This window comes from Bactrocera dorsalis, chromosome 1, assembly GCF_023373825.1.
Source record: "Bactrocera dorsalis isolate Fly_Bdor chromosome 1, ASM2337382v1, whole genome shotgun sequence".
In the NCBI taxonomy this organism is placed as follows: Eukaryota; Metazoa; Arthropoda; class Insecta; order Diptera; family Tephritidae; genus Bactrocera; species Bactrocera dorsalis.
This window is the reverse complement of record NC_064303.1, coordinates 21,661,123-21,688,998: the sequence shown is the minus strand read 5'-3', so window position 1 is coordinate 21,688,998 and position 27,876 is coordinate 21,661,123. Positions and strand designations below refer to the sequence as shown.

The window sequence follows — 27,876 nt, the reverse complement described above, 5'->3', positions numbered from 1 at the left end:
AAATGTGCGCCGTTTCGTTCTATAAGCTGTTTCCATTTCGGCGGCAACTTCATAATATCCCACTCGCAGAAGCCCCCCTCTTTATTTGCGAAGAACTACGACAGCCACTTTTCACAAGCCTCTTCAACTTTACACAAGCAAGGGCGTTCGCCATGGACAGGAACAGGTAGTAATCACTTGGCGCTATGTCCGGGCTATATGGTGGATGCAATAAAACCTCCCAACCGAGCTCCCGTAGCTTCTGACGAGTCATCAACGAAGTGTGTGGTCTGGCGTTGTTCTGGTGGAACACTACATCCTTCCTGTTGGCCAATTCCGGACGCTTCTGGTCCATCCCATGCTTCAAGCTGTACAGTTGTTCGCAGTAGATGGTAGACAGGCCATATGGGAGCAGCTCATAGTGCATGATTCCCTTCCAATGTCACCAAAGACACAGCAAAACCTTTCTGCCCGTCAATCCCGGCTTGTCCACTGTTTGAAACGATTCACCGGCCTTCGACCATGACCGTTTTCGCTTGGTATTGTCGTACGTGTTACATTTTTCGTCGCCAGTCACCATCCGCTTCAAAAATGGTTCGAGTTCGTACCGTCTCAGCGGCATATTGCAAGCGTTGATGCGGTCCAGAAGGTTTTTTTTTGCGTCGAATCATGCGGCACCTAAACATCAATCTTTTTTGTGTATCCAGACATCTGTAGATGGTATAAAATGTTTTGGTGACTAACTCCCATCTTCTGGGCGATGTCAGGAGATGCCACATACGGACCTAACTCGATGTTTTCAATGATTTGATCGGTATTCGTCGTCACAGGTCTTTCGCCGGCTGGCTTATCCATGGTGTCGTTTTCACCCGCTCTGTATCGTCGAAACCATTCCTCCGCAGTTCGAACTGATAGAGTACCATCCCTCAAAACACCATTAATCTCACGTAATATTTATACCCATACCTTGGCCAAAAATCCATACCAAAAGTCGTAAAAATAACGTATAAAATGAAAGATTTTTAATACAAAAACTTGATTTTGGTCAGTCAGTTTGTATAACATTATAATGGTCTGAAATCGGTGGTTTCGAAGACGCTTGTCTGTTGTAATGCATAGAACCCCTAATACGGATCAAAAAAACTGTCGTAAATCTACAAAGCGCCTGGTGACAGCCACAAATTTATTGAGCTGGTCCAATTTCTATTCGAGGCAATTTCGCCGAGTTTGTAGAAGGTAATGCCACCGAGAAGCTTCAACCTTAATCTAGATGTTTCCTCCTTATATTCCTACCTGCAACTTTGACATGTTGCGGCAGACACTTACTACGGCAGTTCCGTGGACCTTTTGCGTTCCACTCTTGGCGAGAAGGCTTTCACAACCCCACAAGTGCTGGTTGCTGTCCACTGCTTATTAAGCGAACTCAAGACTTGTACTCGTATAGCAGATCTACTATTAGAATGGTGGATGCATACCTGCCTACAAGAAACCGTACTTCGTTGATATACATACATCTGCTGCTACCTTACATAGTAGTTGCCACTTTTGACTTAAAGGACACTACTGTGAGCTGGCAGTCTGAAATAAGAGTTGATTAGAAGCTTCCGGCAGAAGAATTTCGCTCCAGCCTTCTTCTTGAGCTCTGATCGATTCATTAAAAACCTTACCGCGCCTATTCTTCAACGACTCCGTCACAACCACATATACCTCGGAGGTATGTATGTGTACGAAAGAAAACCCGCTATTAGTGGGCTTCGCGGCGCAGCAGACGAAGTTATCAGGAATGAAATCAAAACGCAAAGGGACTTCGAAATGTCCCACTCTGAGATCCTTGGTGTGACCGGCTTCCCAGAAAACAACTTAGACTCGACGCTCAATCCCAGATAGTCGATGAAAATGATTCCATGTGAACGTTAAAGCATACCGGTGAAAACCTTTCAGCGGACTCCAGACGCTTTGGTTGATTTTCACGGGACAACAATCCTTAAGTGGTCTGCCGACTGAAGTGGCGTGGAAATTTTTTTTAACTCGTTTGATTAGTACCATTGCCAGTCTTTAAACTACAAGAGCAAGCTTTTACAAATCATGACGACCCTTTAAAAATGAAATTACTTTGAGAACTAATCTCATATTCGCTAGAATTCAATATATTTCCAAATGTTGACCTGGACGTTAAATGTTCCTACCTACATACATTAGTACATACAGTATCCGACAAAACTATGTATACCCCATGAAAGTTGAAAAGAAAATTATCATATCTTTTGAAAAATGAAGTTTATTTTTTTGCATGGTTTTTGTTTTTGCTTATGAGTATACTACATACAAAAAATTAAATTAATTTTCTGCATTTTAGTGCTAGTGACTGCAAAATACGCGGTAATCTGAAAAAGAGAAATTCTTAGCAACGACAAAAGTATGTATACCCGAATAAATTTTGAGGTTACCTTCACACTAGAGCTTCAATATTTAGTGTTGCCACCCTTAGCATTAATTACTGCCAATAGACGTCGAGACATGCTGTTAACCAAGTTTTGAAGAAGTGATTGGGGTATGTTTTTCCAGGAGTCTTTCGATTTATTAAAAATCTCGCCTTTATTTGAACGGCAAGAAGATCGTTCAAGCTTGTCATCCAAATATTGCCATAAGTGCTCAATGGGGTTTAAGTCGGGGCTTTGGGGAGGCCATGGTAGGAGTTCTATCGATTTTTGTTCGAAGTATTCTTTTGCAACCCGACTTGTATGCTTGGGGTCGTTGTCCTGCTGGTATATGAAGTTATCCTTATGCCCATTTTTTGCGTAGCTGGCTCAAAATTGGTACTTAACATTTGAACATAAGACTCTCCTGTCATTTTACCTTCGATCATTACGAGATTTGAGAGAGCACTGTAGCTAAAACAACCCCAAACCAATACATTTCCGCCTACAAACTTTATGGTGCTTTGAATGCATTTACTCTGAAGCTTCTCGTGGCTCTTTCGCCAAACTTTTTGCCGTTCTTTAGTATTTTTAAATTCAAATTTGCTTTCATCACTCCAAATTACTTTTTTCCAAAAATTTGGTGGCAGTTTGTAATACCTTTTTGCAAACTCCAATCGTGCCTTTAAATTTTTCTGGCTGATGAACGGTTTTTTAATCTTGTAGTGGCTGGAATACCCGTCTTCTCGAATTCTTCGTTGAATTGTTCGCTCGGAAACATCTATTTGAAGGCTCTGCTTAATAAATCGGGCTGATACAGTCGGATCTTTTTTCACTTCTCTCACTATTTTTGTCTCTTCGCGCACTGTAGTTACTCTAGGGCGGCCTGATCTTGGAGCACTCTCTAGCCCACCATTTTTTTGGTAATTTTTTATCACTTTTTGGATTGTGGCCTTGCTTTTAGAATATTTGTTTGCAATTTTTCCGTATCCCATTCCATCTAAATGATCATGAACAATCAATTTTCGCAGGTCAACGCTTATTTCTGCAGATCTTGGCATTTCACTAAATAAAATCTTTATATTATTTACCCAAACACTTTTATCGAGTATAAAATCATGAAATTTTACCTTTGTCGAGTTTGTTTCTAAATATTTGCGAAAACTATTTACGCAAAGAAGCTCTACGCACAAATATTGCCACGGTATACATAATTTTGTCGCCTGCAAAGTTCAACTGATCATCAACAAGTGCACATTCTGCAAGCAAAATAAAAGCTAACGGTAAATATCATACCGTTATTATTTGTCAACTTATAGTGTGCACTTACCGTATGTACAATTTTTTAATTGTTGAACTTTTGAAAAAAATATTCAAAGAACAATAAAAAATGTGCTGGGGTATACATAGTTTTGTCGGATACTGTATGGTAGGTACGTATATCAATGTCAACTCTCTTCTACAAGTGAAATATGTGACAAACCCCTACCTGAACAGTAAAGATAGTGAAATCAATTGTTTTTTAAACATCAGTTATTTACATAGTACATGATCTCATATAAAAGTTTTCATATATATGTATATATGTACTTTCGATGCTTGAAAATGACGATACGCCTTTTAAATTACGGTTGGATATTACGAGTAGCAATGAAGCATGTAACTATTATTTATGTGAAGTATATAAGTACATAGTATATGTGTTATATATCTCGCAGATATGATACATAGATACTTAGACTGCGTTCACACACGAAAAGTTTATTTGATCAAAGTACCAGGAAGGAACCAGCACCAACACCAACAACAACATCAGCCTCGAAATCATATCTTTTGCCAACAGGTGCTACTTCGGACTAAGTAGGCAATTGAGAAGTAAAGTCCTCTATCGACGAAGATAAACTATGTTCTACAAGTCACTGCTATATGGTGCAGAGGCTTGGACGATGACAACAACTGATGAGTCGACGTTACGAGTTTTCGAGAGAAAGGTTCTGCGAAAGATTTATGGTCCTTTACGCATTGGCCCCCCCGATGGAACGATGGAACGATGAGCTGTATGAGATATATGAGATATATGACGACATTGACATAGTTCAGCGAATTAAAAGACAGCGGCTCCGCTGGTTAGGTCATGTCGTCCGAATGGACGAAAACACTCCAGCTATGAAAGTATTCGACGCGGTACCCGTCAAGGGGAACAGAGGAAGAGGAAGACCCCCACTCCGTTGGAAGGACCAGGTGAAGAAGGATCTGGCTTCGCTTGGAATCTTCAATTGGCGCCGCTTTGCGAAAAGAAGAAACGACTGGCGCGCTGTTGTTAACTCGGCTATAGCCGCGTAAGTGGTTTCTACGCCAATTCAGAAGAAGAATTAGAAATATTTTGGAAAAATGCAGACGTAGCTAAACAAAAATATTTTTTTGTATCACTTAAATCAGGCGTACTTAAGAAAATTGTTCCTCGCAAGTTGTCACAAATTTTCCTGATAATGAGCAACAAAAGTCTTCAAGTGTAAACGCGGTCTTAGATACAAGTAACTCCATGTCCAATAGAAAATAGTATATTATTACTTTATGCGAGCAAATATAGCAGTAGTTATTGTGTTTGTGTTCTCAAGCTACTCTTTTGTTCGCGTCTACGCATTTCGGTCATTTTCATTGAACATTTTCCATTTTAATGTTTTCATGCTTTTTTTACAACATTTATGTGAGCACAATAAATATGCGTTATCTTTCTTCAGTTTTATTATAGCTTTTGTCTGTTTGCTTTCATTTTAGCATTTGAAATTATTTTAGTTTGGTTTCTGGTTTTCATTACTGGGTGCATTAGGGGGAACAACGCGTGACCCAAAATGTTAGCGAAGCTGAAAAAACATTATTTTCATAAGTGAAATTTCGAAACAGTTTCCCTTGCAAATGTTATGTTTTTACATGCACAACAACAAAATGTATTGTTTGCGAAATACTTATTGTTGTATGCGTAAATGTTAATTTTTACAGTTATGGATTGTGTAACTGATGTTGATATTTCTTGTGTTTTTGAAATATATTTTGTTTTATAACTTTATACATATGTATACATATATACACTTTTTGTACTCTTGCAACATGTTGCTACAGTGTATATTAGTTTTGTTCACATAACGGTTGTTTGTATCACTTATAACTAATCGAAATAGATATCGAGCTATATATACATACATACATATATAAATGATCAGAAAGCGAATTGAATTCAGAATTCCCTCTGTCCATGTAAAATGGTGCACATATTGCTTGGCACCCAAGGAAGTGGATGGTCCGATTTTGACCCTTGCCACGCCTACAAACCCCTATTATACTGCGGAAAATGGTTTCGATAATTTAGAGCAAGTGAAAACGACACCATGGATAAGCCAGCCAGCGGAAGACCTGTGACGACGAATACCAATCAAATCATGGAAAACATCGAGTTAGACCGGCATGTGGCATCTCGATACACCGCCCAGAAGATGTGGGTTAGTCACAAAACCATTTTAAACTATCTGGCAAAGGCTGGAAACACAAAAAAGAAAGGTTTTTGAGTGCCGCATGATTTGACGCAAAAAAGCCTTTTGGACCGAATTAACGCCTGCGATATGCTACTGAAACGGAACGAATCCGACCCATTTTTGAAGCGGATCTTGACTGGCGGCGAAAAATGGATCACATACGACAATATCAAGCCAAAACGGTCGTGGTCGAAGGCTGGTGAATCGTTTCAAACAGTGGACAAGCCGGGATTGGCGGGCAGGAAAGTTTTGATGTGTGTTTGGTGGGATTGGAAGAGAATCATCCACTATGAGATGCTCCTATATGGCCAGACGCTTAATTCTACCATCCACTGCGAACAACTAGACCGCTCCAAGCAGGCGATCGCTTAGAAGCGTACAGAATTGACCAACAGGAAGGGTGTAGTGTCCCACCAGGACAACGCCAGACCACACACTTCGTTGGTGACTCGTCAAAAGCTACGGGAGCTGGGATCGGAGGTTTTATCGCATCCACCTTATACCCCAGACATGGCGCCAAGTGATTACCACCTGTTCCTGTCCATGGCGAATGCCCTTGTTGGTGTAAAATTGAAATCAAAAGAGAATAGTGAAAAGTGGCTGTCCGAGCTCTTGACAAATAAGGAGGGGGCTTCTACGAGGGGGGTATTTTGAAGTTGCCGGCTAGATGGAAACAGTTTATTGAACATAACGGCGCATATTTGAACTAAATCCGGCCACTGTTTATAAAGCAGCGAATAAATTTCTGAACAAACTATTTTGCTCTTGGATAATAAAGTTCTGTCAGTATTTGTGATTTTAAAGCAGAAACTCGATACTTTTTTAAAAATATCTTATCCTCAAATATACGCGATACTTTTCAACTTTAATTATTACCAAATGGATGTACAAGAAAGCATAATGTTTTCTCAAATATCACACCAGCGCTTAAATTCTCTTTGCAAGTCAGATGCTCAACACATGCAGTCATGATTTCGTAAGTATAACCAGACATTTCTTCATCGGCAACATTGTGAAACAAAGACGCTGTTGTTTGAAATTAAGGACGGCTTTATCGGTACGAAGTGCTAACATATGGGACGGTATCAATATTCAGCACAAAAACAAAATGCATGATATACATGTAGTACATGTTAAGGTATGAGGAATTGTATTTTCTTAAAAGCGTTGCTAGTATTGATGAAATTTGAAATTGAAGACATATTTAATGCCTTTATTTGTGCTTGCATATGCGTATGTATGTAAGTATGCCTCTGAATATGTATATATTTATGTACATGTACATATGTAATATATATGTACGAGTGTATATATGTACATATATAAAAAACAATGTTTAATAGAAGCATATTTGAGGCTAAAAACTGGGTTCAATTGAATTATTGAAAAATAATATTTCTTCACAGGTTTTAATTTCCATTTTTGTTCATAAAAAATTTAAAAATATTAATTTTTTGATATTCAAAGGTATCTCATACACTCATATACGTAAATACTTATGTACATATATATAGTGCGAAAACAGAACTAATTGGTTAGGTGAGCTGCCATCGTGTATATCGCGGAGTGTAGTATTCGGTTTGAAAAAAAGGTTCTTAACTTTGCTAAGTTATAGATAGTTGTACGATGTATGATGGATCTTAGTTTAGGTGAGGTTAGGTTAGTATAGGTTACGTTAAAAGGTCGATCGTAAAAAGGATCTTGGACAGCTTAGAACACCGGTTGTGGTACCTATAAACTCCTATATATATTATCATAAAACCCTTACAAAGCGACACAGTGCTTTAGGCCTGTCAGAAATTTGTTGAAACGGCTAATATCAGTTTCGGCTATGACTCCTGATTCGCCGAAGGTAAGATTTCCGTGATGTTTCAGCCTCAGTCTTGCAAAAGCTGGACACTGTAGGAGAAATTGGTTAGGTGTTTCCACCTCAACCTCTCCCTACAACTTTGAGAAGTAGCGTCCGACAAGTTTTTAAAGTAGGGATCTCACTAATGGAGTTTTTTTAGAGATCAAAACTGTTTTTTTGAATATGTAGATGCTTCTACGAATGATACAAACAGAGATTACTATAGATTCGATCAGTTACTTATTTAGAAAATTGCTATAAAAGTTTGGTTTTTCATTTCATTTATTGTACGGGTCTGAAGATATACTAGAAGTAGCTAGTGCTTTCACTCTGCTCAAAGTTCCAAAGCTTAAATCTTAGCTAGAAAACTAGCATACAAATAAACCAATGTCACCAAAAACATTTCGGAAATAGTAAATAGTTATAATATTTAATCTGTCACTAGACATCCATACCAAGTGATGCCAAGTCTTCTTACATCTGATCTCTCCAATGGATTAGAAGTCTTATTCTTCATCTGCTTTCACCGGCATCGAAGAGTTTCATGGCTGAAGTATGGACATTCAACTCAAATTTACCAAGGTAGCGCAGAAGCTATCTCTTGCTTAACTAAACTATATCAACGTCCCCTTAGATCTTGTACTGCTCATCGTTTCATCAGCAGCGGTATTCGCCGTTGTCAATGCGCCAAAGGACCATATAAAGTATGTATCTTCTACAAAACTTATCTCTCGAAAACTCATAACGCCGACTCATCAGATGTTGTCAATGACCATAACTTCGAAACATATTGCAGGTCGGAAATGATGAGGAATTTGTAGAGTTTGTCTTTATTCATCGATGACTTTACTTTTCATTTACCTACTAAGTCCAAAGTTCTAACACCGTTAATGTGATTCTGTGTTGGATTTCAAGGTTGACATTATTGTTGGTGTTAATGCTTATTCCAAGATGAACGAAATTATCTTCGACTTCAAAGTTATGACTGTCAACAGTCACGAGTGCGACAAAAGTAGATATTTCGTCTTATCCTTGTTCAACACCAGACACACTAACTGTGCGGTTGATGACGCCAATTATACCAATATCATCAGCTTACGTCAGCCGCTGTACACTCTTATAAAAGGATATAAAAGGCACAATTCTTCTCTTTTAAGCTCTGCAGATCGTATTTGTTTATTCCACTAATAGATTGAAAGAGTAAAGTGTATTATACATGGGCACCTATATATATATTTCTGGCCTAGGCAACACTAAGTCTTGCCAGGTGCAATCTGACATTTCCACTGGAAAGTTTGACATTTTTTAGCATAACATCACTCAGAACATTTTGTCATTTAATCGTGAATTGTTTTATTTACAGGGAATTAAAAAATTCATCTCGGCCAAAAAATGCAATTAACTCGTGAACATTTTCGTGCGATCATTTTTCACAACTTTCGACGTGGATTATCACGACAAGAGTGCATCGATGAACTAAAATCTTTGTATGGCTATGAAGCACCATCCTATAGCACTGTGAAAAACTGGTACAACGAATTCAATCGTGGCCGACGCTCGCTCAAAGACGAATTCCGTGAAGGTCGTCCAAAAACAGCCGTTGTGCCAGAAAACAACGATGCCGTACGTGAACTGATAATGCAAGACCGTCATGTAACATACCTTCAGATAGAGGCATCCCTATGCATTTCTCCCACCAGCATACATTCGATATTGCATGAACACCTGGCCGTAAAAAAGGTTTGTTCTCGTTGGATCCCGCACAATTTGGCAATCACTCAAAAAAGGGCTCGTGTGGATTGGTCTGGGGAAATGCTGAAAAAATACGATCGCGGTGCTTCAAAAGACGTTTATAAGATCGTCACAGGTGACGAATCATGGATCTATGCGTATGAGCTCGAAACAAAACAGCAATCGACCGTGTGGGTCTTCCAAGACGAGCCAAATCCAACGAAAGTTGTTCGTGGAAGAAGCACTTCAAAGCAAATGGTCGCCTGTTTCTTCGGCAAAACTGGTCATGTGGCGACTGTTCCGCTTGAACAACGTAGGACGGTCAATTCTGAGGGGTACACCACCATTTGTTTGCCTGAAGTCTTCGGAGAAATTCGAAAAACGAACAAGAGAAGACGAATCATTGTGCACCATGACAATGCGAGCTCTCACATATCGGCTCAAACCAGCGCCTTTTTGACCGGCCAAAACGTCGAATTGATGGGTCATCCGCCGTACAGCCCTGACTTGGCACCCAATGACTTCTTTTTATTCCCACACATCAAGAAAATAATGCGTGGTCAACGATTTTCGTCGCCAGAAGATGCTGTTGAAGCATTCAAAAACCATGTTTTGGAGGTGTCTCAATCGGAGTGGAAAAAGTGCTTCGAAAATTGGTTTGAGCGCATGCAAAAGTGTATAAATCTTGATGGAGAATATTTTGAAAAACAATAAAACCATTTTCGTTGATGAATATTCCTATTTTCATTATTAGGCCAGAAATATATATAGCAGCCCTCGTATGTATGTATGTATATAAACAATATATGTATATAAAAATAAAGAAGAAAGAATGGAAGTGAACATCTGAGTTTCAACACCAGCTTCACATTGTCATATTTCTGTCATAATATTTATTCATTTATCAAGGTGCGTTCAACCACAGATCCATAAGAATCCTTTGTCTAAGTTCGTTGTCAACCTTTTTCTGCCTGTCCACTCACAAATGAACAACGTGTCTGTCTGCTTGTTAATTTCAATAAATAAATATTGAATTAAGTGCGTGTGTGTGTGTAATTCAGTATACGTTGTTATTAATATTATTATTATATTATAACGGGTGATTTTTTTGAGGTTAGGATTTTCATGCATTAGTATTTGACAGATCACGTGGGATTTCAGACATGGTGTCAAAGAGAAAGATGCTCAGTATGCTTTGACATTTCATCATGAATAGACTTACTAACGAGCAACGCTTGCAAATCATTGAATTTTATTACCAAAATCAGTGTTCGGTTCGAAATGTGTTTCGCGCGTGTTTTGTTCAGCGATGAGGCTCATTTCTGGTTGAATGGCTACGTAAATAAGCAAAATTGCCGCATTTGGGGTGAAGAGCAACCAGAAGCCGTTCAAGAACTGCCCATGCATCCCGAAAAATGCACTGTTTGGTGTGGTTTGTACGCTGGTGGAATCATTGGACCGTATTTTTTCAAAGATGCTGTTGGACGCAACGTTACGGTGAATGGCGATCGCTATCGTTCGATGCTAACAAACTTTTTGTTGCCAAAAATGGAAGAACTGAACTTGGTTGACATGTGGTTTCAACAAGATGGCGCTACATGCCACACAGCTCGCGATTCTATGGCCATTTTGAGGGAAAACTTCGGACAACAATTCATCTCAAGAAATGGACCCGTAAGTTGGCCACCAAGATCATGCGATTTAACGCCTTTAGACTATTTTTTGTGGGGCTACGTCAAGTCTAAAGTCTACAGAAATAAGCCAGCAACTATTCCAGCTTTGGAAGACAACATTTCCGAAGAAATTCGGGCTATTCCGGCCGAAATGCTCGAAAAAGTTGCCCAAAATTGGACTTTCCGAATGGACCACCTAAGACGCAGCCGCGGTCAACATTTAAATGAAATTATCTTCAAAAAGTAAATGTCATGAACCAATCTAACGTTTCAAATAAAGAACCGATGAGATTTTGCAAATTTTATGCGTTTTTTTTTTAAAAAAAGTTATCAAGCTCTTAAAAAATCACCCTTTATATAAATTTATTTTCCAGTGTGTGCACGCAGCCAAAGACAACGAGTATAGCAGACAAGGTTTTTGGTGTTCATAATTTTAATTTGCTAAAAGTCTCGTGTTTGTTGTTTCACTCTGTTTTATCATAGACAACGCATCTTTTACTTGCGTCACGTTGCATAACTACGGTATTGCTGGTAGTTTTCATTTACACAATGTCAAGATATTTACTATTATGCTTTGTTTGTTTTCTAAATAAATTATAATGTGTTTTAACCTTTTTGCGCTTTTCGTCTGTCTTTTGTTGTTGGTAGGTGGTTTTCTTTTCGTTTTTCGAAGCTGTTGGCGATGTTATCTTTGTGTCTGGATACACAACTTTTGTTTTGACTTGCATTCTGCTTCTTCTCTAAACATTTTCATTGAGTTTTTTTTATAAATTATAAATAATAGTGGGAGTAGGAGCTTCTCAATGGAATCAAAAAATAAAATTCATGACAAACATAATCGTAGAAAAGAAAGATGAAATTTAATTTTAACTTAAAAAAGTTGTTATTTGCCGTTTTCGATTCGCTAACCTTCAATAGCTAATTTGAGCTCTGCTTTTTTTTTATCAAAACTAACATTTTTGTACCCAAAAAAAAATGTAATACAAGAAGGTGTGTGTGTTAAAGAAGTACAAACCCTTCTTCTATCTGCTCTTTATTTGAAATATTGCATTTACAGCAGTTGGTCATTCGATCTATCTTGGATATACGCTTACGATCCCGAAACAACCGATCAATCGAGCGAATATCGTGCTAAAGGCGAGCCGAAACCGAAAAAACACGTCAAAGTCGCTCAAAACTCAAGGTCATGTTGACAGTTTTCTTCGATTATTCTTGTGTGGTGCATTATGAATTCCTTCCGCCGGCCCAAACTGTCAACAAGGAATATTATTTGAGCGTTATGTGCCGTTTGCGTAAAGCTATTCGCCTCAAGAGGCCAGAATTGTGGGCCGAACACTCTTGGTTTTTGCACTACGATAATGCACTATCTCATAGTTCTTGATCAATTCGCCGAAAATTCAACAAATATCATTCCGCAACCGTATTCGCCTGATTTGGCCCCGTGTGACTTCTGGCTATTCAGCAAACTCAAAAGACCACTCCGAGGACACCGTTTTGACTCAATTGAGGAAACAAAAGCTGAATCGAAGTAGGCGCTGATGGTCATCACGACGGAGGATTTTTCCAAGTGCTATGATAAACAAAGATCTTAAAAATACAATATAACAAAATTCACCTTTCAATTTGATCATAGTAGTATATAAAACTATAAAAAAGATTTTCTTGGGTATCCCTCACCATTCGGGAGTGCGAGATTGCTTCACTGAAGCAGCTGAAGTATTTGGGAGTAATATTGGACTACAAGTTAAACATTTTTTCGGCAAAGCAAACAAAATATGTAATGTTCTATGGAGTATGTTAGCCAACAGAGGCCAATGCCAATATGGGCACCGGCGCTGGACATAAAATCATATACAAGACCAATAAAAGCAGTACATGGGCTTTCTGCAATCCGAATAATCAGTGCTTTAGGAGCGATGTCAAGCGATGCTGCTGAATACCACTAGACCAGCTTTCAGAGTCATCCACAAGGCGGAAAAAAGCAGTGAGAACCAAGAGCCTTACAACGTGGCGGCAGTGGCAGCAAACCTCATTCAAAGGACGTTTGGACCCACAAACTGATCCCAGACATTCATTCGTGGATAGTCCTGGACCATCAGTAATACCTAATAGTGTGGTACCATTGGAGACACATAAGTTAGGAGTGGATTAGGTTTAGCGGATTAAATTTTCACACTCCGGCTTTTGATGCTTCTCCCTGCAATAAAAAAAAGCCGAACTCGGCAGAAATCGCTTAAGCATTTTAGCTAAAATGAAGTAGAAAAAGACGAAGTTTTGGAACACCACTCTAAAAGGCCCTAATGCAGTCTTAAAAGAGGCCATTCTGAATATGTATGAATGAAAAGGAACTGTTTCAAAGTTGTTGCAGCAAAAGTTGTCAGTTGCTATTTATAAATGGTTCCAGAGAGGTATGATGTATGGTCTTCTAATGTATTATGTAAATTCTTTAACTAAATATGCAAAGTTCGAGCTGCAGAACTCAACAGAGAAGGTACCATCTTCTATAAGAGTGTACAACTGCTGGCGTATGCCGATGATATTGATATCATCGGTCTCAACACCCGCGCCGTTAGTTCTGCTTTCTCCAGACTGGACAAGGAAGCAAAAGAAATGGGTCTGGCAGTGAACGAGGGCAAGACGAAATATCTCCTGTCATCAAACAAACAGTCGTCGCACTCGCGACTTGGCACACACGTCACTGTTGACAGTCATAACTTTGAAGTTGTAGATAATTTCGTCTATCTTGGAACCAGCGTAAACACCACCAACAATGTCAGCCTGGAAATCCAACGCAGGATTACTCTTGCCAACAGGTGCTACTTCGGACTGAGTAGGCAATTGAAAAGTAAAGTCCTCTCTCGACGAACAAAAGCCAAACTCTATAAGTCGCTCATAATTCCCGTCCTGCTATATGGTGCAGAGGCTTGGACGATGACAACAACCGATGAGTCGACGTTGCGAGTTTTCGAGAGAAAAGTTCTGCGAAAGATTTATGGTCCTTTGCGCGTTGGCCACGGCGAATATCGCATTCGATGGAACGATGAGCTGTACGAGATATACGACGACATTGACATAGTTCAGCGAATTAAAAGACAGCGGCTACGCTGGCTAGGTCATGTTGTCCGGATGGATGAAAACACTCCAGCTCTGAAAGTATTCGACGCAGTACCCGCCGCGGGAAGCAGAGGAAGAGGAAGACCTCCACTCCGGTGGAAGGACCAAGTGGAGAAGGACCCGGCCTCGCTTGGAATATCCAATTGGCGCCACGTAGCGAAGAGAAGAAACGACTGGCGCGCTGTTGTTGACTCGGCTATAATCGCGTAAGCGGTGTCTACGCCAGTAAAGAAGAAGAAAAATATCTTAGAAGCCTCCATTTTCTCCATTTCTAAACAAATTTTAGTAGTAATCTAATCTACTCAAATACAACAAAAATTGGATTTCTTTTAAAAGCAATTAGCTTATTATTGCATTGCTGCTCCGGCAAACAACTAAATTTTGTCTCCTCAAACCCTGCGCTACCTCACGACCTTATGCGTTAGAGAGGAGCATTACATGTCAGACTGTGGACTCCAACTCCGTCTTTCTTTGTATTTGTCGAATTCAATTTAATGAAATTGCATGCTATGAGCATTGTTGCTCAGCTGGAATTTCGGTATATCAATTTCTCATTCACTGACAGCGCAAAGTCAGCCAACTGCACCCCACCATCCCTCTCGTCACATGCGTAGACAAGGCGTACATAAGTAAGTATTTGAAAATGCGTTTGCGAGGACAACGACTTGCTTATTTTGGAAATTCCATTGCAAACCAACGAACCATGTTCGATTTGTAGAATTGCTTTTATGGGACACTAACACACATACATACATAGTATTATGTATATTTAACATTCATTTTTTGCATTTTCTATTATTTTCGCGTTTATTTGGTTTGTGCTAGGGAGAGAACACTGTGTGCGTTGCTGATAAAAACATTTGCTTCGACAATGAGTCATTTGTGTAGTCAACAGAGGTGCCGTGAAGGGCATATAAGCACATACCATACATGCACATAATATATCTTTGTATGTACGTATTTATTTGACGCTTGTGCGCAATTTTCTATTGTCCCAACACTGACAACAGTAGATAACAAATGTTGCATGTTGCAGCAAATGTGGCGCGACGCATTATAACAGCACAGCAACAACAACAGTAAGAGAGAACTATCCCGATGTACATATACATATACATATGTATGTATGTATCTGCACATTGATGACGGCGGAGACCATAATAACGGTGGCAAGACAGCAAAACGCTTTTGATATCGGCGTCTATGACAGCTTTATGGATGTTGTCGAAGGCACCGTGGTGCTGAAGGGTGACTACACCCGACATTAGAGGGTGAATAAACTGTAATCGAACTGAGAAAACAAAAAAATAAATAAAGAAAAAATAAAAAATAAAATTCTATAAATAAATGAACTTTAAAGTCAGTAGCTCCGTTGAGATCATTGGATCTGCTTCGACAAGAATGGCTAGGGTAAGTAAAATTTGAAATCTTACGGTTCGCTCTATTAAAATTATTAATGTAATAGTGAGCAATTTTAGTTCCAAGGTAGGTCAAAATAATGGTCGTATCTCACTAACAGCTCTAGTTTAATGACCATTCGGAAAGACTAGTGTTCGAATAAAGGTCAATTGAAAAGAGTTGGTGCTTCCATGATATGATAACCAATCCTATAACATAATTTTTCGAAACAGCAACTTTTTGAAGCCCTACAACCTCTTGAGTATGGAACTTTTATTTTCAAGGGTTTTTATTTTCGCTTCAATAGAATTTGATTGGTCCTTATGGGATATATAAGTAGAAGTGTAACCATAATGTCCTCTCTGAAAACCCCAATGTTCTTGCAGGTTTTATTTAGACAACGCGACCGATAGTTGCGATTTTTTTCCTTTAAAGGAAAGCCTTGTCCCTTCACCACCTTGCAAATGTTTTACAGTCTCTTTCTTCTTCTATCTTTTGGCCTACTATATATTATTTCTTGTCTCCTGGTGTGTCAGATCTCTGACAGAGAACTGTTAGCATTAATGCTAGAGTTATGTCAGTTCTTTTGAATTTCAGTAGTCGAACAAGTCATGAATTGTTTCCACCGAGACTCAGTTGTACTCGTATCTATGATATGTTTGTCGATAAACTTTCTAGAAGTAATGACAACCATATAAGTAGATAAGTATATTCCCTCTTCATCGGGGCCTAATTGTAAGGCATGTTCTGACTAGTTCATCTGTTTCACAGTTAACTGGTATATCACTGAGTCCAGGAGCCGCCGATTGTAGTTTTATCGTGAAATAGGATGTTAGATCCAATAATAGATCAAGACATTATTTCACTATTTTCGATGAAACCCTAACAGCTTTCAGCAATTTCAAAACTCTTGGCTATCTGTTAATCTTTATATATATAAATCTCCTGACCTTGTGTTTGTAAGTGAACTGCTCCTAAACGGCTGTACCGATTTTGATGAAATTTTGTGTGTATGTTCAAGGAGATTCAGGAATGGTTTAGATTTACAATTTGGTCCACTCGAAAATGTTCTTTAAATTAATTTTTCATTTTTAATCAATTGTTAATTTTGGAATGTTTGACCGATAGATGGCGCTACCGTCGCAGTAGCCAATATTCAAACCTTAAATTGGCGTAAACATGCAAAGAACAAAACGATGCCAAAGTAAAAGGTAGACATCCCAAAAGACTGATGCCATAACCTTGCCAGCCTATTTTTTTTTGATGAAGTTTTTTTTTCAGGAGAGACGATAGACTCTAAAAGTATATGTATGTGTATATAATATAAATGGTCAGTATCACTCAGTCCCCCAATCGATATCGATTAAAAAAGCGGCTCATTTGCAGAAATTGCCGATATCGGACCCCTATAGCATATAGCTGTCATACAAGCTGTACGATCGGAACCAAGCACTTGTATACTTTCATTTGACGAGATATCCCCACGAAATTAGACAAGCGTCATAGTCATAGTCTAAAGCAATAATGCAATATCTAAAGAAATAGTTCATATCGGACTACAATACGTTATAACATAGCTGTCATAGAAACTGATCGATCAAAATCAAGTACTTGTAAGGAAAACTTGAAGCTGTGAAGGGTATAAAATCTACGATCTAACGTAAATTAACGTTTTTTTTATTTTTCTTCAACATTTTGTTCGATCATTTAGGAATAGGTGTTCCATAACTCTACAGCAAAAATCTCAACGTGGAGAGAGAAACTTAGTGATCATAACTGTGAGAATTATTTCGGCGTATTTTGCTATCAAGTGAATCAACCGGATCTACGGCTTAAGAATTCATTACGATATCCATTTTTGCAACAAAATCGTTTCTCCATATTTCCGTTCCAATGGCTATGGTTCGACAAAGAACTTACTACTCCGCTATGAGTTAATGTTTCAACCACTGTCAGTGTCCATCTCGGCAACGGCATTCTTTTGCCGCTTGTCATTATTGCTGATAGTCGGTGTGCTGAATGCTCATTCATTGCCTTTACAATGTTGGTTGTTGGCTGTTTGCTGTCGGCTGTCAGGGACAGGAAATGTGGCAATGACTGCACTTGTCACGTACAGCGAATAATGCTCAAAAGATGCGCACTCATCCGCTAGCATGTTGCACGCAACAGCAACATTAATGGCAGCGCCACTGTGTGCTATGTAGAACGATGGTAAAGAACGCAATATACATATCTATATGTGTGTGTGTTTACATACGTTGTAACGGTACAAACGTATATGTATTGTGTGGGTGAGTTGTACGTGTTTGCGGGGCAGCCTTGATTCCTGGTGGGGTGTTGCACGAGTGTCGCGAATTTTGGTGATTGATTTGTTTCATTGTGTGTGTGTATGTGTTGAAATATATGTATGTTTGTATGTACGACATATTTTATTTACTATTTGTGCGCTTGATTAAATTAAATTTATTTTACTTTATTTTATTTATTTGATCGCAACTACCATGCGGCAGGCAATGGCCAGCATAATAACTGCAAAAAGTGGAGGGTGTAAAGCACATGGCAGGCAGAATCAGTTAGACGATTAGCGAATACATGTTGGTTTGCTTACACGCACCAAATTCAAGTGTGTACATTTGAAGTTCCGCTTTGGCGAGTTTGTCAGCGGAAATTGACGAAACAAAAGTTATCGCCAGCCCCATGGCTTGCAAAATAACCGCTCAATCGGCAATCGGGGTCAAAGGGCATGACGGCACGCAATCAAATTCGCACACAAAATCGTGGCAATTCGATATTGGCGCTGCAGAAGGCAGGAAGAGTTAGATCAATCAGTTAATCGTAAATACGACATCAGCTCCGCTCTCTTGTGAGCAAATAGCATTGAAACAGTCGCTGAAAAACACCACACGAAGCCATAATACAAACTGTCGTACAACAGTTAGTTGAATACGATTGCTAAAAAAATAAGTGACTTGAGAAGTATCAACTAAAAGACCGAAGATCATTGGATTTTCTAACAATCACCGCTCAATATACAAGGTGTGTCCTAAAAAGAACTTAACTTTTTGGATATAGAATAAAATAGATTATATTATCTCTGAAAGTTAGTAGTTATTCAAAAAGGAATTTTTAGTCTCGATCTTTGGAACAGTCCAAGTAAAACTATGTACATATGTGCTGCTTTATCTTTATTGGCTGGAATATCAACATAAAATGCTTCTGTCCTGTTGATGAGAGAATGCCGTTTGTTCTACCTGAAAAAAATCTCGAAAATTCTATAAAATGCGACGATTAACAGAAGGTTTCAAGACCGGAGCATACTCTTGTAAAAGCCACACGGTGATCTAGTGACTGATGCCCAGAGCATGCCGAAATTATGAAGGGAACACTTCTCCAGACTGAATGGCAGTGAAAGCTTAACACCAGGAGATGGCGAACCCGATTCCCCAATCGATGACGATGAAGCAGACGTTCGATTGCCCGAGCATGAAGAAGTCCGAACAGCAATTATCCGTCTGAAGAACAACAAACAGGCGGGGGCCGATGGATTCCCGGTCACGCTACTCATATATGGTGTCGAAATCGATAAGGAGCATGAATCAGATTATTTGTAGTATATGGTCGGGCGAAAGCTTGCTAGACGATTGGAATTTAACAGCAGACCACATAATCCGCCGTGGGATAAAACTCTTCAACATTGCATATAAGCTACTATCAAGCGTACTGTGTGAAAGACTGAAGCCCACCGTCAAAAAAGTGTTTGGACCTTAACAGTGCGGTTGTAAACCTGGAAAATCTACAACGGACCAAATCTTGGAAAATACCCGTGAAAGGAAGACCGTCACATACCACCTCTTCGTCGATTTTAAAATCGCCTTCGACAGCACGAAAAGTAACTACCTCTATACCGTTATGTCTGAACTTGGTATTCACGCAAAGCTAATACGGCTATGTAGGCTGACATTCAGCAACACTAAAAGTCAGAGTCGAGAAGGACCTCTGTGAGACCTTCGATACCAAGCGAGGTTTCAAACAAGGAGACTCCCTATAATGTGACTTCTTCAATCTGATGATATTGATATCATTGGCCTCAACATCCGCGCCGTTAGTTCTGCTTTCTATAGACTGAGTAAGGAAGCGAAGCCAATGGGTCTGCTTGTGAACGAGGGCAAAACGAAATATCTTCTGTTATCAAGCAAACAGTAGTCGCATTCCCGACTTGGCTCCTAGGTCACTGTCGACAGTCATAACATCGAAGTAGTAGATAATTTCGTCTACCTTTGGACAAGCCTTTACCAACAACAACGTCAGCTTCGAAATCCAACGCAAAATAGCTCTTGCCAGCAGGTGCTCCATCGGACTGAGTATGCTATTGAGAAGTAAAGACTTCTCTCGGCAAACAAAGACCATTTCTAATCATCATCCTCGTTCTGTTATATGGTACAGAGGCATGGACGATGTTTTCGAGAGAAACGTTCTGCGGAAGCTTTATGGTCCTTTGCGCATTGGCAATAGCGTATATCGCATTCGATGGAACAATGAGCTGTACGACATGGAAACATGGTTCAGCGGCTTACAAGACAGCGGCTAAGCTGTCAAGGTTTTCTGAATGGACGAAAGCAATCCAACTCTGAAAGTATTCGACGCAGTACCCGTAGGGGGAAGCAGAGGAAGAGACAGACCTCCATTCCGAACAAATCTTGGAAATTCACTCCGTTGAAAAGACCAGGTGAAGAAGGACCTCCAAAACAGCAAGAAGGAAAAAGCGATGTCTACGCCAATAAAAAAAGGTGATATAAAAGATCCACGTAACGAGCTGAGTCTATTTACCTATGTCTTTATATACGCGCAACAATCCCTCAGGTTTCGAGATATCGACCTGACATTTTTTGCATTTGCCAGAACTATTATAGCAGAAAGCTGTCATACAACTGAACGATCGAAATCAAGTCCTTATATGGAAAATCTTTTATTTGACAAGATATCTTAATGAAATTTGACATATATTATAATCCAAGGCACCGCTACAATCTGCAAGGAAATTTTTTAGATCGGACCTCTATAGCATACAGCTGCCATTTAAACTGACCGATCAAAAACAAGATGAATGTCTTTTTGTTTCCTTTTATATTATAAAAATGAACCCATAGAAGAGCATTTTCGCTTCGGTACGGCTGAAGTTAACGGTTTTTCTTGTTTTTATTTATATTTATGTGAATACGAATGTGTGCAAATATTAGTTTTCTAAAAATGTATGGCTAATGATCAGCAGAAAATAAATCACAGCAAACCATCTACCGCAGCGGAAGTATATTATTAAAATATCATAGGCAAATATTTTTTCATGATGCTAAATAAACTATAATTATCTGCGCTTTCCATTTTTGCCTGAATGCAAATATTTACACATTTGTCCTACACATGTCCACACACTTTGTTTTGAATTTGTATGTACCGTGTGTGTGTGTGTGTGTTGGGTATTTGTGAGGTAGTAATCAGATCGGCCTGGCTATCTCGTACACTCCAGTGAGCAGACATAGCCCAGCAACTCACAAATTATGAACATTACGAGCTATAATTACACAGACACACACACATATGTATATACTGACAAGCATACTCACACAAATGTTTGTTGATATTCCGCGAACTGTCAAAGCGTCAGACAGGTTGCTTATTTGAATGCTTGGCTGATTGCCTGCTCACTTGGCCGGCAACAAGCTCATTTGCACTGCCGACAACCAACCGGCAAGCAGAACAACATCAACAACAACACCAACAACAAAGCGTCAACAGCAAACAATACACCCGAGGTCAATGTCTCGATCTTGTGGTGCTCTCGGAAAAGCTACGAACGCTTCTATGCAAGCAAATATGAGTAATGTATGTATAAAAATGTATGTATATATGTATGTATGTATGCATGGATAGGTGTAAATATGTACGCTAAGTCGGGCTTGTAGTTGAGCTTGTAAATTAGTTGTATTTGTTGTGTGCTTGCATGCTTTATGAGCATTATCTACTTTGGAACCTCATATACACACATCTAACGATGTATGCGTGTGCGATGCCCCATACAATTTGAGCCAAAAGGCATTTGGCCGTGAAGTGATAGGTTAAACAGTTGGCCCATCACAACGTTTCACAACCGGTTATGTGAAATTTTTGGTTTTTCGCAAAATTCTGAAAGCTACACACACAAGCATACCTATACGTACATACATATGTTAGTATATGTGAATATGTGTGGCAGTAAAACAACTGTAAAGTGTTGACCTCGGCAGCAATTAAGTGAAGCTTGAACTTAATTTTTAGAGGCATTGCGTAAGTTCGGTGATTTGAAACCTCCGTAGGTGGCTGGAAGCCAAATAGAGTCGGTTCGTTAGAAATTTAACAGGGAATGAATGAATGAGGGGACTGAGTATGCAATTTCCTATTTCTACAGAGACATGTCAACATGATTGCAAGTTACAAAATATTTCTGAGGACTCTCGTCGGAAACAAATATATTATACTAGGAAACCCTTTAGAAGAACCAAAAATTAAATAAAAATAATTTGCGGGCGTTCTAAGGTCTGTTAAAGGACTGGGAGGACAATAGTTGATTTTTTAAGGGGTTATCTCGATTTCCGGCAAAGTCACGAGTCTCGTATTAGAACGTGTGTTTAAAATGCATTCTTTGAGTGGTCGAAAACCGGTGAACCGTCCCAAACAGTGGCCAAGCCGGGATTGACGGCCAGGAAGGTTTTGCTGTGTGTTTGATGGGATTGGAGGGGAATCATCCACTATCAACTCATAGTGGATTCTACCATCTACTGCGAACAACTGGACCGCTTAAAGCAGGCGATCGACCAGAATCGTCCAAAATCCCCCAACAGAAAGGATGTAGTGGTCCACCAGACCACACACTTCGTTGATGACTTGTCAGAAGCTACGGGAGCTCGGATGAGAGGCTTAATCGCATCGACCATTTTGTAATGTTTTTTCATCTGTTATTTGCAACTTGTTGAAATTGTCTATTGATCTCTCTTTTGATCGATCCTAGCGGGCTTGGTATTAGCACCGCCTCGAATTCGTTAAGGAAAGCTCCTGTCTTTTCCAACTCGTCTGCTTTTTCTTTACCGAAAATGTTCCTGTGACCGGGAACCCAGATCCAGTCTAGTTGGAGCTTGTCTTTTATTGAGCTTATTGAGGACTATACTGGAATTTGTCATTGGCGAAGATAAGGCCATGAGCGCCGCCTGGCTATCTGTAAATATAGTTACTTTATGTATATTCTCGTGGTTTTCCAATAGAACTTCGCAGGCATTTTCTATGCCCAGTACTTCTGCTTGGAAGATGCTAGCCAAGTTCGGTAGACGTATAGAGAGAGATATGCCTAGATCAGCAAAGAATACCCTCGTGCCTACTCTGCAGTCCATTTTGTATCCGTCGGTATAGACTGAGATGGTATCCTCCTAACCTATTGAACCTCTTCTCCATTCTCATCTAAATATTATCCTCACCTGGAAGTGTCTAATCCAGCTTTGGCAGAATGTAGTCTGATTTACATAATGCCCGTAGTTCTGCTGATTCCAACCACCGAATTCTTTTATTCTTATAGCCGCAAAAGCTGCTGTTTTGTGAATAAAGAAGTCCATGGGTAGTTGATGCAGGACCACATTGAGCGCGTTAGTCGGACATGACCTGATATCACCAGACACCCGCACACGCTGCTCTTTGTATTCCATTTAATTTTCTAATATTGTATCGTTTGTTTAGCGCTGGCCACCATACCAGAGCTCCATATGTAAGTATAGGTCTTATGATAGCCGTATACATCCACATGATTATACTAGGTATGAGGACCCAATTCTTGCTGGCGATTCTCTTGCAAGTATAGTAGACCATGAAACTGAAGGATTTTGGTTCTGCTTGTGAATAGCATCAATTTTGTTTTGCTCGGGTTAACTCCTAGTCCATTGTCCTTAGCCCATAAGTTTAACCTTCGTAGTGCTCTTTCCATAATCTCGCTGACTATTGAAGGAAACATGCCTGATACCAACAACACTATATCGTCTGCATATGCTACTGCTTTCACTCCTCCAACGTTTAATTGGAGTAGTATTCCGTTCAGCGCCACAACTCATAGAAGCGGGGAGAGGACCCCTCCTTGAGGCGTCCCTCTACTCAAATAACTTGTTTGTGTTGCAGCGCCGTTTGAAGCTATAATCTTTCTATTCTCAAGTGTCGATAGTATCCATCTCTACACAGTATCATCTATGCCACCATATGTCAGAGAATTAATTATAGCATTTACTTCTATGTTTCTAAAGGCGCCCTCATGTGCAGGAAAGCAGCGATGGTGTATTGTTTGTAATGTAGTGATTTTTCAATTACACTTATCACCTCGTGAGGGGCAGTTTCGTTTGATCGGCCCTTTATGTACGCATGTTGGAACTTCAATAAATTATCCGCCACTATTGTTCTTATGTGTAAGTCTACCTTTCTAGTACCTTCAGCATAAAGGAGGTGAGGCTTATAGGTCTAAAAATCCTTGGCATTATCGTGTGTTGATAGAAAGAAGTATAATAGCTTTCCGGATCGAATACGGATCAACGCTCTTGCAATTTTCTTTGTATCAGCTTTGTAAATTCTCCAGTGATATTTTTTCCTCATCTCTTCAAGGTTGTCTAATTCGAATAGCACATTTAACGGCATCAATGCCTCCTGAACTTTTTGAAAGAAAATTGTATGAGAATGAAGGAGTTATTTCGAAAATAAAATATTTATTAAGGGATTTTATAGTTTTATGATAGCAAAAGCTCTTTCTAGGTTAGACAATTGCCCGCACAAGTTTTGAACAAGGAAGACTTAAACTGCACTACTTGAAAAATCATAGATTATTTCATAGGTTTTACTACCGACCAAAGTCAAATACAAATTTTCCTTGTAATTTTCAAATTAACAACATTAAAGACACGAAATATTTGTTTGTTTCAATTCGAATCTTTAAAAAAGTTTCTGCAAATTCTATAAAATTTTATCTCGCTTTAAACATTTTCCTTGCCGTAATCATGAAATTACATCTTCATGCAGCAAGCAAATGCGAGCTTTATAAATTTCCGCCATCAATGACTCACAGCTAATTTGACATATATTTTATACAAGCACATTTTTCATTTTTATTTTTTCATTTTATTCGTTTTATCTCTACTTGTGCCTAGAGTGTAGAAAGTGGTGTTGCTGTTGTATGCAGTGCTGAAAATCCATCTATTGATCGGAAAGACGACAATAAAGCTACTTCCAAGCAACTGCGTCAACGCCACTTCGCATCTCCTTCAGCCTACAGACAGCTGAGCGCTCTTAACCTGTTTGTGGTGTTGCCAATAATTGTGCCAATGTGCCTACACAAACATACATACGCTCACATACATACAAGTGCAAGTAATCTCACACTATTCTTGAGATAAAGAAACAACACTCAAGTTAACCCACAAAATACAGATTCTTCTTGCTTTTCCTTCCTTAACGAAATGCCTTTGTTTTCAAATTCACACTTCAAGGGGGTTCACAACACAAACGCTGTTTATGCCTGCAGCTGTATGTGTGCACGAATGTGAGACCGAGTCATCCATCTGCCGTCTGTGTGTGGTTTCTTTTGTCCACTCTACGGTTAGCACGTCTCTTGCTCTTTCCCATCTTTCGTAAGCCTTCTCTTCGAGGGGAGATATGCTTTTTATTTTCATTTTCGTTTTCGTTTATTCACAGTTCGTATGATTCATGTTATTGTTTCGGTATTCTACGCTTGCCAACAGAAAACTGAACAAAAAATCGGTATATGGTTCTCAAAGAGACGGTTACGCCTTCGAAACCGGTTTTCCATTAACATTTTGGATACTATTTATTTGCTATTACTTTTTTTGTGATTTTTAGATGGTGAGTCTTTCGTTCTCTTTTATTTGTTTGCAGAGATAACAGTACGAAATATTATTTTAAATATTTGTTAAACTGTGATAAGTCAGCTTTAGTGATACAAAATCATTAGATGGTATTTTTAGCGAGCAGAAAAAGTGTCGGATCCAACAAGCAACTGATAAAAAAATAAGAATGACATGGATGTTCTAGTAAAAAGAGTGTGCGGAAGTTTTAAAAGTAAAAAAATTTGTTCGAATAATGGGTAGCAAAATTTAATCTTCTTCTTTACTGACGTAGACACCGCTTACGCGATTATAGCCGAGTTAACAACAGCGCGCCAGTCGTTTCTTCTTTTCGCTACGTGGCGCCAATGGATATTCCAAGCGAGGTCAGGTCCCTCTCCATCTGGTCCTTTCAGTGGAGTGGAGGTCTTCCTCTTCCTCTGCTTCCACCGGCGGGTACTGCGTCGAATACTTTCAGAGCGGGAGTGACATTCGGACGACATGACCAAGCCAGCGTAGCCGCCGTTTTTTAATTCGCTAACCTACATATGTCAATGGCGTCGTAAAGGGTGATTTTTTAAGAGCTTGATAACTTTTTTTTAAAAAAAAACGCATAAAATTTGCAAAATCTCATCGGTTCTTTATTTGAAACGTTAGATTGGTTCATGACATTTACTTTTTGAAGATAATTTCATTTAAATGTTGACCGCGGCTGCGTCTTAGGTGGTCCATTCGGAAAGTCCAATTTTGGGCAACTTTTTCGAGCATTTCGGCCGGAATAGCCCGAATTTCTTCGGAAATGTTGTCTTCCAAAGCTGGAATAGTTGCTGGCTTATTTCTGTAGACTTTAGACTTGACGTAGCCCCACAAAAAATAGTCTAAAGGCGTTAAATCGCATGATCTTGGTGGCCAACTTACGGGTCCATTTCTTGAGATGAATTGTTGTCCGAAGTTTTCCCTCAAAATGGCCATAGAATCGCGAGCTGTGTGGCATGTAGCGCCATCTTGTTGAAACCACATGTCAACCAAGTTCAGTTCTTCCATTTTTGGCAACAAAAAGTTTGTTAGCATCGAACGATAGCGATCGCCATTCACCGTAACGTTGCGTCCAACAGCATCTTTGAAAAAATACGGTCCAATGATTCCACCAGCGTACAAACCACACCAAACAGTGCATTTTTCGGGATGCATGGGCAGTTCTTGAACGGCTTCTGGTTGCTCTTCACCCCAAATGCGGCAATTTTGCTTATTTACGTAGCCATTCAACCAGAAATGAGCCTCATCGCTGAACAAAATTTGTCGATAAAAAATTTTCGAACCGAACACTGATTTTGGTAATAAAATTCAATGATTTGCAAGCGTTGCTCGTTAGTAAGTCTATTCATGATGAAATGTCAAAGCATACTGAGCATCTTTCTCTTTGACACCATGTCTGAAATCCCACGTGATCTGTCAAATACTAATGCATGAAAATCCTAACCTCAAAAAAATCACCCGTTATAAAAATTCGTTGTTATCAAGAAAAACATGAAGCTTAAATAGTTGAATTTATTTTTAGAGAATTTCTTTTTTCCAAAGCATAATAGCGAAATGGGTTGCCTGAACACTTTTCCAAATCGTGTTTGGGTGCACTTTCATATTGTTACGAATTTACTCTTGCTAGTTTACTTTGTTAGGTTCGTATCTCTGGATTGACAAATAAAATCAACACTGTTTAATTTAATTCAACAACTCTTTATTTCACAACTCGTCTACACTATAGCAGTTTACTCTTAGCACTGATTGATTACGTTGGCGCTGCCACGGCTTATATAGCCACGCACTTCTCGCTGATGCCGACGTGTCCTTCTAGAATATCGCGTCTGGAAATTACCAGAACATACGACTATAGCCACGCACTTCTCGCTGATGCCGACGTGTCCTTCTAGAATATCGCGTCTGGAAATTACCAGAACATACGGCTATACGGCGCCAGACGCAAGCAGACAGTCGCGGCGCCAGACTCAGCAATTGTTTAACTAGACGAGTAGACAGTGTGGCGCCAGATGTCTACAACAAGACAAATGCTATTCCATATACCTACAGCTATTGTTCATAATCAGGGATGCATATAGTAATACAAATACAACTTAATACTACTTTTTGTAACACTGCCCTCCACTAAAGCCTAATCGTCCCGATTAGGCACAAATCCTCTTGACCCAAATGGGGCGAGCCTCTCCAAATGTACTACTTTCATTTTACATCGTGCTTTCCCATTTCTTTGTATGCGGTATACCACGTCATTAA

At 39.4% G+C, this 27,876-nt stretch overlaps 1 protein-coding gene and 1 long non-coding RNA gene across 8 annotated transcripts in view; both read right to left on the bottom strand.

Moving 5' to 3' along the window:
* Nucleotides 1–27,876, bottom strand: part of LOC105225682 (uncharacterized) — a 319,801-nt gene that overhangs the window by 272,842 nt on the left and 19,083 nt on the right. The gene's annotated exons all lie outside the window — the stretch shown is intronic.
* On the bottom strand, nt 2,179–3,819 carry LOC125780224 (uncharacterized). Its single transcript, XR_007423672.1, has 2 exons — nt 2,427–3,819; nt 2,179–2,363 (listed from the first exon to the last, which is right to left on the bottom strand). It is a non-coding gene; the product is annotated as an uncharacterized LOC125780224 (long non-coding RNA).